This window comes from Myotis davidii, unplaced genomic scaffold, assembly GCF_000327345.1.
Source record: "Myotis davidii unplaced genomic scaffold, ASM32734v1 scaffold342, whole genome shotgun sequence".
In the NCBI taxonomy this organism is placed as follows: Eukaryota; Metazoa; Chordata; class Mammalia; order Chiroptera; family Vespertilionidae; genus Myotis; species Myotis davidii.
The window spans coordinates 874,744-880,511 of NW_006293523.1; positions in this window are offsets into that span (position 1 = coordinate 874,744).

The window sequence follows — 5,768 nt, forward strand, 5'->3', positions numbered from 1 at the left end:
CCGCAAAAGGGGGCGCGACCCACAGGTTGAGAACCGCTGCAAACCTCTGGCCTTCTCTGACTGCTTCAAGCTCCCCCCTCAGTCCAGTCCCGCCTTCTCTGGACACCTCCCTGCTTCTGCCTATCTCTGGAGCAACACAGCGGCTCCACCCTGACACGGCATGGAGGAGAGCATGGAAGCCTCCTGCCTGCTGCCCTGTGCTCCTTCTCCTGGCAGGTGGGCCGCAGGGCACTCAGAGTACAAGCAGTGGATGGCGGGACCAGACTGAGGGTGGGGCTTGAAACAACAACCACGCCCTCAGCCGCCAGCCCACTCTGCATGCACTCCGCACCTTAGTATTTTACTTCAGCACTGAGCCTCCTCTGAGTCTTGGTATGTTTTTCTCTTTCCTCCTAGTTGTAGAACTTCCACTCAGCCAGCCTTCCTGTGGTTCTGGATGATGTCCGTTCCATCTTTTAGTTGTATTTTTGAAGTGGTTGTTAGAGGCAGCAAACTCCGGTGTTTACCTATGCTGCCATCTTGGTTTCTCTCTAGACCTGTTTTCTGATTTAGCTAAACTTCTCCCAGCCCAGTGAAGCACCCCAACTTCTCTCTCAGGTAATTATCAGCAACACAGCAGTAAATATCAACATGAAGCAGATTATTATTGTAGATCACACAGGGAAAACAAAGGGTAAAATATTTAACTGTAGCACTGTTTGACTATATTCTGTACATTTAGAAAACCGGAAGTCATTTTCAAGTTCCACCATTTCTTACTTCTTTTCAGTTGGGTCAAGTTTTTAAACTTTCTAAATCTCCATTTTCCAGCTAATGAAAAAAAAAATAGGATTCTACCAAGTCTCCTATCTACCTATCCCAGGACTTCTGTGAAGATCAAATGAGATGAGGCACATGAAAACACTGCACAAACACTTGGTTAAACTGTAAAATGTTTTCACCTGGCTATAAAGCAACTGGGGTTCCTGGGCTGAAGAAACTCCAAGGACGGTAGTCACTAGGGAGAGGAAGCTGGGCATTGCTACATGATGTCATTACCTGGTGCCCAAAGCCACCTTTTCCGGGTGGGGCTGGGCTGTGGGCCACATTTTGCGCTATTGGGTCTGGGCAACATTGGCTGAAATTTGGTGGGGTGTCGCTCCAGGGTGGTGGTGGGGTCTATGTCCCACTTGGGAGAAGCTGAGTGTTGATTTGTCAGCACCAGGTCCTTGGTGCTGTTTATTTTTAAATGGCCAGTGCATGTCATGACAGCTCCTGTATTGAGCATCTGCCCCCTAGTGGTCAGTATGTGTCATAGCTACCCGTAGCATAGACACTTAGTCTTTTATACATATAGATTGCCAGTGCAAGTCATATGTATTGGCCTGTCGGCCAGTTGGACGGTTGGACAGATGGATGTTTGGTCACTTAGCCTTTTATACATAGAGATTTCTCTTTATTTAAATGGCATACACACCAACTTTCCATTTATAGTAAACTCATCATCATATGAGTCATTTAGACACGAAAGGTATTTTGAGTCTGTGTAAACCACAGTGGAGAAGAGAACAAGCCCTTTGATGTCTTAGATGTCTTATATTGACTTATAGGTTATATTATATTTTAAGAAATTGCTTATTTTCTGCCAAATTTTAAAGACCAACGCACATACACCACACACACACACACACACACACACACACACACACACATATTTTATAAGAATGGAGTCTTAGTCTTATAGGTGTTCCACTACTGTGTTGGAATAGAGTGTCATATTTACTTAAGAATTAAAGATCTTTAGTTGTGAGCATCATATAAGAAAATGACTAAAACTATTCTCATTCTATTAAAATTTTGTGTCTCTCCAGGGAAGGTCTTCACAGAAGAGTGGAGGGTATCCCTTTACCAATCATTGGGTACTCACTAATCCTTTGTCAATGCTTTCTTTCTGACAGAATAGAAGAAGGAGGTGAAGCCACAGAAAAAGCAACATTCAGCTTCCTCAGTCATCAATGGCATTACAATATTAGAGGAGGAATTTCAGTGATTTCCATTGTAACTTAAAACATGATTTTGCTATGGAAGTAAATACAGGGTGCCAAATGTGTATGGATACAAATATAAAATATAATATTCATGTGATCTATTTAAGGTTATTTACCTTCACAATTCCTGGTTGTAGAAGTTTATTGTCACCTTCATTAAAACAGTCTCTGTGCAAATTGTTCTCTACCACATCACTCTTCTTATTTTATTCATAGGACTTCTCACAATTTGAAATTATCTTGATGGTATTTGTATTACTTGTTTATATCAGTCCCATTCCAGAATGTAAGATTCATGGAAGCCAAGTTCTTATCTGTCTTGGTCATATATATTTAACAGGTGCCTCTATCACAGCACTTGTTTGGTGCTTATTATAAACTAGAGGCTCAGTGCACAAAATTTGTGCACAGGTGGGGTCCCTAGGCCTGGCCATTGATCAGTGCCAATCTGTGAGGTGACTGGTGAGGCAATTGAGGGGCCCTCACTGGCACCCACCTTGGCCAGCCTGGCGCCGCCTGCTCGCAGGCCCCGCCCCCCCACTTCCCGCCTCCTGCTGCCACCGGTTGCCTCTCTCTGCGGGGCAATGGGCAGGGCGATTGGGGACCTCCACTGGCACCTGCCTTGGCTAGCCTGGGCCAGTGGCCTGGGGGAAGCTCCTGCATTGAGTCTTCACCCTGGTTGTCAGTGCATGTCATAGCAACGAGTCATTCTACCAGTTGTTCCACCATTTGGTCTATTTGCATATTAGGCTTTTATTATATAGGATTGTTGAAAAAATGATTGAATTTTTAAGTTTAAAAATTATTGGTTTAATAAGTTCCAGGTACACTTTCCTAAATGATTGGCTAGGACTTGCTAATTGTTTTTAGATTATTTCCACTTTAAAGAGAATGACTTAAGAACCTGGCAGGTTCTTAAATCATTTATTCTAAAACACAGAGATAACCATTATAGTCTCAGGTTAACCCCTTTTCTATTATCTTCTGGTTTAAATTTTACAAACATGAATCATCCTAAGAATAATGCAGTGGTTAAAAGCACAAGCTTTATTTAAAAATATATTTTTATTGTTTTCAGAGAGGAAGGGAGAGGAAGAAGGAGATAGAAACATCAATGATGATAGAGAATCATTGATTGGCTGTTTCCTGCACACCCACTACTGGGGATCAAGCCTGCAACCTGGCATGTGCCCTTGATCAGAATTGAACCCATGATCCTTCAGTCCACAGGCTAATGCTCTATCCACTTAGCTAAACTGGCTAGGGCAAAAACACAGTTTTTGTCAGTCTGACTTTATAAAATAACTAGATCTACCACTTTCTAAACATGACCATAATCTCTCTGTATTTCAACCTCCCTAAAATGGACATAGTAGTTTCCACTTCTTTGAATTGTGAGAACTGATGCAATGATATATGCAATGATCTTACTATAGTGCCTGACACATATGAAGTTGCCCCAAATAGTAACTCTTCTTCTTGTCTGAGTGAATTTTCAAGCAATGATGGATAAAATCTAAACTAGAAATGAAGGAAAAGATAAGCATGATCCATGTGTAGAAAATATGGTTGGTTCTGTGAAAGGTGTTTTATAATGATATGCAAAATCCATGGTAAACTTTTTGTTTAACTGTGCAGGTAATAAAATGCTACAGATAATAATGCACTACATTAAAAATTAAAACAACTTTACAAAACTAATATACTGTACAGAATAGATATCATCTCATCATGAAAAACTTTACATCTTAAGATCTTTACACTATAAAATTTTATATCCAATTTATTTTAAAAGATATTCTATTCTCCTAGAGCATTTTTATTGAAATAATAATGAAAGCCATAAACTGTACAAAATTGGTAGCCTCTCAGTTAAAATGTGAGTAGATATTAAATTAGAATTAAAATTACATCAGATGAAAAGCATCTTATTTATAGAAATGCATTTTACTGATAATTTGAGACTTTAATTTCTTTTTTCATGTAAATAAAATGAACTTGAAGGAGTCTAAAATATACAACCCATCAGAATTTAACTTCTAATATGAGATCATTCTTAATCCCTAGTAGTAGCTTTAAACATTTCTTGTTTGGGGTTACTTATTCTAAATAAATTGGGATCCCATTCAGTACTGCTCATATTAAATAAATTTAAGTTCATTTAAATTAACATAACAATAAATTATTTTCTAAGCCCAAAGGTCTAATGTCTCGTGTTTTGAAGCAGGACCTGTCCATGATATGGGGTCATGGAAGACCTGGTCAGGTAGACACTTTACTATTTGGACAAAACTCGTCAAACCGGTTGGACAAAAAAAGCATGACCAAGTGTGCTCTACTAAGTCCAAGACCCAACATAAAGGGTATTTCTATTCCTCTACTTTTCAAAACAATTTGGAATGGGTTTTCTTCACATTATGGTGCAGATATTGTCATATATTATCCCAGTCAATCCTAGCAATTTGAAAGCATGTACCAGGGAAAAATAAGGTCAGTGTTTTAAAACTGGGAAATCAAAATAGCTCCGCCAATATGAAGTTTTAAAAAATCAACTATAATTTGATAGGAAAATGACTTCTATGTTGGTGTTTGCCACTCAAATGTTTTTGGATTTATATATTACCTTTAAAAGTACTATTTCTTTTTGCCTACAAAAAAAAAATAAGGCCAAGAGAAAGGTTAACTTGTTGCAGAATGTAGAGGAATGGGTGACAGCAATAATGAAAACAGAAGGAGAATGGGATAAACAGCTGACTCTCCCTGGTCCCTGCACTAGAGAGAATGCATTAAACAGCGAAGCTGTATAGAAACAGGAAAGAGTTTGAATTCTCAAAACTTACATTGTCTCATGTCTTATGTCTAGTTCATTACCATTCAGTTCTGGAAGCCATTCCCTACTATTTCCACTTTCTCTCACCTTTAAAACATATCAGCCTCAAGAAGGCTAGGAACTCAGATTTCGCCTACTCTTCAGAAATGTCTTTCTTAGTTTGCACAGCTGTGAAATGGGGCTATAATAACTAGCTTGTAAAGCTATTTTATATATAAACTGATGATGGTAAAACACTGCATAAACATTAATTGCTGTGCCCTGTATTAGTGTCGGCAGTTTTGTAGTTATACCCGCATCTTGCTGAGGTGAGGTCTTGTTCATGGTTTTGAATAGCAGAGCTCATTTACTGCCCCCCTGGGAACTATGTGGAAGTTGTGAGCTTGATTGGTGGAGGTATAATATGGTCGTGTTAACCTGGTTTTGAAAGAGATTTCTCTGCTGTTCTCATGGGCTGTGATTATAGCTCTCCTAAAATACGTTTATATTCCACTTGTGACTACAAATTCTAATGCGTAGAATAAGTCTAATATTTCAACTACAAAGAGGAAGCCTGATGAATTTCTAAATGGGATATTATGAAGCTTTGGTTTTTATACTGTGAACTATCTCCAAAGAATAAGCATAAATGACCAAATCATTTAAATCATGAAGAGCAGATATAGTGTTTCCATGCCCCAGAGTGATGGGATGACTGTTGTTAAGCAAATAGGAAGTTATTTGTTGTAAAGAATCTTAAAATTCTTAGCTGGAAGGAAAACATAGTGTCCCAACAATAAGGTAATATGTGGAATTTTAAAATACAAAATTGTGGTATGTATGGAAAAAAATTAAAAGAGCTTCCAAAAGAATTTCTGTGTACTCTATAGTGCATAACCGAAATGCATTTATCTTAAACAGAATATATATAT